Genomic DNA, 6,066 nt, shown 5'->3' with positions numbered 1-6,066 from the left:
TGAGAATGTACTTTATTCCGCAATTAATATTCCCCGTTGTTACTGAACAATGAATGGTGTGTCTGGATATTCTAAGTCACTTCTTGTGATACTAATTCAGCATCACTGTAGCAGAATGATTTTATTACAAGGATGTTGCTGGGCCTGAGTTACTGGGAAAGTTGAGTAGGCCATTGTTTTTATTTATTTATTTTATTTCGAGATAAAGCGCGGAACAGCTCTTTCCCACACCACCCAGCAACCTTCCCCCTTCCTATTTCACTCCATGCCGAATCACAGAACAACTTACATTGACCAATTAACCAACAACTGGTACATCTTTGGACACCCCGAAGAAACCATGCGGTCATGAGGAGAACATTCCCAGTTGCGTAGGAGAATGTGGGGAGGTAAACAAAACTATGCCTGGGAATAGACCGGGTAAATGCAAGCAGCCTTTTTTCCACTGAGGTTGGGTGAGACTAGAACTAGAGGTCATGGGTTAAGGGTGAAAGGCAAAATGTTTAAGGGAAGCCGGGGGGCGGGGTTTCACTCAGCGGGTCGTGAGCGCGTGGAACCAGCTGCCAGTGAAAACAGCGATGCGGACTAGATGGGCTGAAGGGCCTGTTTCTGTGCTGTAGTGCTCTAAAATTCTAGAACTGGTGCCACGCAGCGGGTTGGCTTCGAGCTTGTGTTGAGCTCACTGTACCACCTCCTTCCTGTGACCATGCGGATGTTCCCCTGGGGTGTTCCGGCTTCCTCCCACATCCCGAAGATCTCTGAGCCATATTGTCCTTAAAATGCAGGCAAGTAGTGGGTTTCAGGGGAGTTAATGGGATAAGTAGGTGCTCGGTGATTAGCACGGGTGCAATGTCACACTGTAAGTGAAAGGGCAGCTAGCAGAATCATGCATGAAAGCAGGCTGACAGCTTGTCAATATTCACCCCATCCACTGTTCAGAAGACACTGTTGAGAAGGCTGTGCACTTGTACAACAAGAGTTGTAACATTTTGTGGAGGAACAGGAGGATCTTGGGGTCCACATCCATAGGTCCCTCAAAGTTCAGCCACATGTTGATAAGGTGGCTAAGAAGGTACTGTATATGGTGTGTTGGCCTTCGTTAGTCAGGAGATTGAGTTCAAGAGCCACAAGGTAATACTTCAGCTTTCGCAAACCCTGGTTGGACCACACTTGGAACATTGTGTTCAGTTCTGGTCTGAGTAGACTAGTACCACTTGCCTCTCATACCAGTGTCTCAAGTCTGATGGTCAATCTGCCATTATGAGTTCATAGGCCAGGCTCCCCATGAGAAAGGAAGGATAAAAGGTGCCTTTTGAACCCAGAATACATTATTGTTCTGTTTTATCTGACCCGACTGTTGACCAATTGTAGTCATGAATATTCCTTAACTCCCTACTCTTGGAACCTTGCTCCGAGTTGATCCTGCCCATTTAATGCCACAGTCAGATTCAAATTTATCTACAGGCAATTATCTATTCTACAGACTCACTTTCAAGGGCTCTACAGCTCATGTTCTCAGTATTATTTATTTACTTATTTATTGTTTGGACGATTTATCCTCTTTTGCACATTGGATATTTGTCAGTCTTAGTTAAGTATAGTTTTTTTTCATAAATTCTATTCTATTCATTTTCTTGTAAATGCTTGCAAGAAAATGAATCTCAAGGTATCTCGATAATAACTTTACTTTTAACTTTGAACTTTGATGCAGGTCAGAAAGGTTCCATTCATTGAATTTCTCAGTGGGTCTATGATGACAATAGCCAAATCAATGTCCTTGATCAAGCTGGGAAGGATACAGCCATTTGCTGCAGAATTTCTAACCTCAGGCCTATTTTGGAGATTGTGAGCTTCATCACATGTGCTTCAAATAGTTGAACACCCCACTTGAAGGACAGGGCAAAGGGCTGAAGGATCTGCTCACCTGTCAAAACTGTACCCACCCAAGCAGAAGTCAATGTCCTTAGTGCAACAGACAGACATACCTCTGTGGTGCCTGTTCTAAAGCACTTCACTGCCAAGGAATTGCAAACACTGCTGTAAAGAAGGAAACACCACTGCCAATTTATACACAGCATGCTCTAAGAAACAGCCATGAGATAATGACCGGATCATTTGCTTTCAGAATAGTTAATTGAGCAATAAATATCGATTGCAAAAGGAAAGAGGATATGGGACAAACTAGATGGAAAATTGTGTTAGAAACAACGAATCAGGAAGTTAGGGGTAGGAGTAAAACAGGAGAAAATATAGTTTAAAAGTAATTAGTATATGGTAAATCTATTAAATCTGAAAGAGCTCCAAAGAGCATGACGTGATGAGGGGGTTAACACATGAGGAGAGATTGAGGCATCTGGAACTATACTCACTGGAATTCAGTTAAAGAGGGGATTTTATAGAAACATATAAAATATTGAAATGGATAGATATGATGAGGCAGTAAAGTATTTTCCACTGGCAAGCAAGTCTAGAACTAGGGGACATAACCTCAACATTTAGGGAAATAGATTCAGGACAGATATGAGGAAAAAATGCTTTTCCCAGAATCTTTGGAATTCTCTGCCCAGGGAAGCAATAGAGGATATCTCATTAAATATACTTAAGAAACAGTTAGATAGATTTTTGCATAGCTGGGGAATTGGGGGTTTATGGGGAAAAGGCAGATAGATAGACTGAATCCACAACAATATCAGCCATGATCTAACTGAATGGCGGAGCAGTCTCGACAGATTAGATAGTAGACTCCTGCATGTATTGCTTATGAGAAAAGTGGAGTTCTCTCAGAGATAGAAGTATGGTTAACTAGAATCAGAGGCAAATGGGAAAGATAGATGCTGTCCTTCACTACATGTCCTGTTCTAATCTAATGGGGACAATCATTGTTCTACATTTTGACTTCCACAAGGAAACCTGGGATACATGCTGTTCCATTGAGATCTCATCCCACAGTTCCATGTATTCTCTGTGAAAATTGTAAGCAGATGGCTTTTTTTGCAATGGGCCATTTCTTTGATTAAAGTTAAAGTCTCGTTCTGCAAAGTCACAGCACCATCTGCTGACATGCTTGATGCTACAGCAGCAAGAAAGGACAATAGATCCACAAGGTTTCTGGAGAAACCTTCATCATCTTCATTTGCTCAGCGTGATATCTTGTAATAACACGTTGATATGGTATAATCAGTGTTATCTGGATGAATCTGTTCAGTACAAGGCCACTAAACATGTAAATGGTGCAATAGCCTGAATGTTAATCCCTTCCTATTGCACGTTCAAATAATGTGTTTAAAAATATTTAAATAAAATCATGTTGTTTGTATGAAATTTGAATTATTTTTATATTATCAGAAACTTTTTATAAACTTCCCGCAGACAAATTTAAGCAAGCACAGGCTGGGGTAGCACATCCACAGCAGGGGTGATTAATAAGTTCATAGCCTAAGGTAGAAGGAGATGAGTTATACAGCTCTCATTACATGCACATGCAGTTCAACTCTTTGAGTGAAAACGCAGAAAGTTTGAAGTTAATAACTCATCTCCTTCTACCTTCGGCCACGAGCTTATCAATCACCCCATGTTGTGGACCACTTCTGGAGGTCCAAGATGCCAACTTCTACAAAGAAGGGATCCGTATGCTCAACAACCGCTGAACTAAGTATGTACATGTAGGAGGGGACTATGTTGAAAAATAAATGTGCTAGGTTTTCTAAAATTGACTCCTTCTACGTTAGGCCACGAACATATCAATCACTCCTCGTACTTCCCTGCGTACAAAGCAAAAGAGACCCATTAACTTTGATTCCGTCAGTGCTCTCACTACCTGGGAATGCTGAACAAAGTGTCAGTGAAGTTTGAAATATCCTAACTAGAATCATGACATTTCAATTTCTCTGGGACAGCCCCACCAGATTTGATGTGGCTCATGCTCTTTCATTGCCACCATTATAAAGTTAGGATTGCCACCATTATTCGGTGTGAATGCCATTGCTTGGTATGTCCTTTTTCCTGTCCAAAAGCAGACAGTGTGTTTTAAGAAGTGGCTTGTCCAAGCTTCCTATACATGAACAAGTTACTGCAGCTGTAGCCAAGGTTAATCCTGGTTTCAATAGACACCCACACAAACAGACCAATTTTGGCAATCTATTAATGGCTTGCCACCTGGAGCAGAAGTTTCCACTGATTTTCTCTTTCCTTATCTCAGCATCACTAACGTGCCCAATCTAGTGTCCTTGTTGTAAATGCGGCAGAGAGTAATAAGCTTGGAAATGAGGTCTGAGACGTATTGCCCGTGTTTGGGAGCTGGATATTGCCTTTCCCAAATGACCAAAATTTTCTTGTTAAGCAACTAACTATTGAGACTGCGTCCACATACTCAGCTGGATCATCAATCTCATGGCACCTTGTTGAAGAGAAGGAGAGTTAGTCCCCATGCTGCGTTCAGTATTCTCCCTCAGCAGAACACAAGGTTGCTTTCTGTGAGTGCTTGCTGTGCATAAAATAGCTGTCATATTGCCTACATTTAGGAAAAGATTAAAAACTAAAGAATTTGCAAAGCAGAGCAATGCTCAGACAAAAATCTATAGGGAAGGAACTTGGCACCTGAAAGCTTTCTCTGATTAGATTTCCATCCATGTGCATAGGATATCCTATTCCAGGGTATCTCAATTCCAATTATATAAAATCCTTCACAACATTTCAATTGTAATATTTGTTGAAAAACGTATTCCTTTTTTGCTTTCCTCCATTCTGCATTTACTATGAAGACCTGAATTCCCCACAACCTTATCCTGTGACTAAAAATACTACCTTTTAAAACAAATAGGTTCTGACGGTCTGATAATACTTCAATGATTTTTCAAAAATAAGACTAGCAATTACTATTTGCTAAATCAAACTCAAGAGCTCTTGATGCAACTAGACTAATGCAACCTCTTTTTCCGAAAGAACCAAATAAGAAATGTATTACAGGTATCTAATGTATTACTGTATTGTACTTTGATAGAGGTTCAACTCACTGCCTGGAGAGGGCGCTGCTGAGCAGTAGCTATCTCTCTATCAGGAACCATCAATGAGACTCAGTTCCACAAAAGGATCTCTTCCAGTCCAGAGGAATCCCCCAAGTTTTTAATTTTGTCAAGGGAATGCTAGAAAATAACAGTTAGCTTGTATTCAGTATAATTAGAACACAGTAACAAGTCCTGATGAAGGGTCTCAGCGACTGTTTATTCCTCTCCAAAGATGCTGCCTGATCAGCAGAGTTCCTCCAGCATTGTGTGTGTATTACGCTGGATTTCCAGTATCTGAAGAGTCTCCTGCATTTATAATTAGGTCAAATATTTTTTGTTCAAAGGTCCAATTTAATGTCAGAGAAAATGCTTTTTCTTCGCAGACATCCACGAAAACTAAGTACTCCAAAGAATGAACGACAGTTAAACGTGAGAAACCCAAAGTGCCCCCCCCAGCTCCCCCCCCCATGCATAAGCAGCAGCAAGCAATGATACCCCCCCTCCCCCAGCAAAAAAAAGCGCACCCGCTACCGAGCACAAGCATGAGCTTGGCAATAGCAAAGACAGACCTTGCAGTTACCCCAACGACCATCGCGTTTCACCCAGTATTCGACAACCCACAGGTTCTCTCTCTCCTTAAAAAGCATCCAACAACGTGCTTACACACAAGGCTATTTTTACATTGTATTTTAATGAGTCCTTTCATAAACTTGTTTCTTAACTCTGTTTAGACCTACAAAATACTGGCCCCTTTCTGCATACAGAATTTCAGACATTAAACAATGCTGAGCCCCAAGATGTTGATACTGATGGATTTTTTTACCCATTAAATTTAAAGCCAAAGTGACGAGGCTTTCTGTAGTTGGAGACTAACTGTTTTTCAGAATCAGATTTAATATCACTGTGCAGGTCATGAAATTTGTTAACTTAGCAGCAGCAGTACAATGCAATACATGATAATAGCAAAATGAATTTCAGTAAGTATGTGTATATTAAATAGATAATAATAGTGCAAAAGCAGAACAGAAATAGTGAAGATGTGTTTAAGGTTTCAGTGTCCGTC

The sequence above is a fragment of the Hypanus sabinus genome, chromosome 23, assembly GCF_030144855.1.
Source record: "Hypanus sabinus isolate sHypSab1 chromosome 23, sHypSab1.hap1, whole genome shotgun sequence".
Taxonomy (NCBI): domain Eukaryota; kingdom Metazoa; phylum Chordata; class Chondrichthyes; order Myliobatiformes; family Dasyatidae; genus Hypanus; species Hypanus sabinus.
This window is presented reverse-complemented; position numbering follows the sequence as displayed.